The following is a 1,866-nucleotide window of genomic DNA, read 5'->3' as shown; positions in this document are numbered from 1 at the left end:
CCTGAGGGGAGGAGAGCGGCAACGGCTCTCCACGCCCCCGCCGGTCGTGGCTCCCCTCAGGCCACGTCAAACCACCACCGCCCCCCCGCGGTGAATCCTGTCCTGTTAACCTCCCTTCACCTTTGATCAGCCGCACCTCACGCTGTGCTCCTGCCGCCCGCCCCTCTGGGTGGGTGAGTGTTGCCTGTGCCTGCAGCTCCCTCTCTTCCGGAGTTTTCTGTGGGGAAGCAGCCTCTGTCCCTGTTCGCTCCCGGGCGACACCTCAGAGGTTGCAGAGGACACCCTGCCCCCTCGAAGTAAGGTAGTGCCTTGGCACCTCCGGCTTAGTGTGAAGGGGGATCTTTATACCCCACAGGGAAAGGCCACAGAAGTTGCTCTTAGCCATGTCTCTTTTCCACGTCTTTCAACTCAACACCTTAATTAACTTCCCTCCTCGCTGCAAATACCCTCCCAGGCCATCTCTCAGTGTCCCTCTGAGGAAGCCCTGGAAATTTCCCCATGTGGAAATGTATTTCAGATGCGATTATGGGTGATTAAGAGCAGAATGTCACACCAACAATTGAAGACACCATCAAATTAAAGAATAGCCCTTGACTGGGTTTTAACAAACATATGTCATTAGCTGTGCCACTGAGGAAGGGTGTACCTCCCTAACAACAAGGAATTTCCAGCTTCCACAAAGCAACTGGCTGTTCTTAAAGGAGTCATTCGGCTTACACACGAGGGTAATGTATTTCCTATAGACTTGCCCCACAAATACGGCACAGATCCTCTACTTCCCTACCACACACGCGGAGACAAGATGTAAATTACTCTGAGGGGTGAGAGTTAACATTTTGTATTACAGTGTGAGCTTAATATTTTGTCTATTGGAGGTAGAAAGTGAAGATGTAGAGTTCATCAGCCTTTCATTCAAAAACTCCTTCCTTACTTAAAGAGAAAAATCCCCTTTCACCAAGATTTACTGGTGCTTTTAAGGTCCTCATCAGTCTAATTCTGGCTGTACCAACATCACTGTAAAAAGATCCATGTGAAGGGGCAGATTTGTAACAGTTAATGTGCTGAGGGAAGGAGTGGCATTGCATGTGATACAAAAAAAAGAAGACTGAAGTTATGAAAGAAGAAAAACAAAGTGACAGAAACACTATCAGCAGTTGCCTGTGCTGAATTGCTGCAAATGCCGCTGAGTTTTATACTGGAGGTTGCACCTGAACTTCAGTTTCTGTCTAGGCACTAAACATAGATGCCATATTGCAAACTGAAACTGAAAGTCAGAGTTCAGCCTGCGGTAAAACAAATCCTTGATCCTATGCACGTGTGCAAGGCAGTGCACTGGATTTGTTACTCAATGCTTATTTGAAAATCTGAAACCCAAAGGCATAAATTAAGGGTGTATTTGGAATTCTCTCTTAACATGACTTTAAATTGTCTTGAAGAACAAGGTCTATTGAAGAAGAAAGCAAAAAAGGCACAATTAGATCAATACATCATTCACTTTGAAACCTCTTAAACCTCTCTGCTATTATTAATTACAATCAAATATAAATATTAAATACTTAATGCAAGCAAATATAATACAAGCCAGAGACACTACTCACTGAACTAGCCTATTCTCAAACACTTCAGCCACCTGTAAGAAAATGGGGAGCAGGTTCTATCAGACGTCTTAAAGGCCTGTCTGCCTTTCAGGTCTTCTTGTTCCTCACACTGCCTTTACAGCAGAGTCTGAAAATGTTGCATTATCTCTGCAGGAGCCAGCTGAGCATCTACAGCATCAATTTACTCACAGTGCAGCTTACATAAGATGGAGACTACATAGTCAAACAGCAGTGATTTTAAACAACCAGCTTTCCAAACAGTTTAGTT

The sequence above is a fragment of the Mesitornis unicolor genome, unplaced genomic scaffold, assembly GCF_000695765.1.
Source record: "Mesitornis unicolor isolate BGI_N332 unplaced genomic scaffold, ASM69576v1 scaffold44617, whole genome shotgun sequence".
NCBI lineage: Eukaryota > Metazoa > Chordata > Aves > Mesitornithiformes > Mesitornithidae > Mesitornis > Mesitornis unicolor.
Note: the sequence above shows the minus strand (reverse complement) of the source record.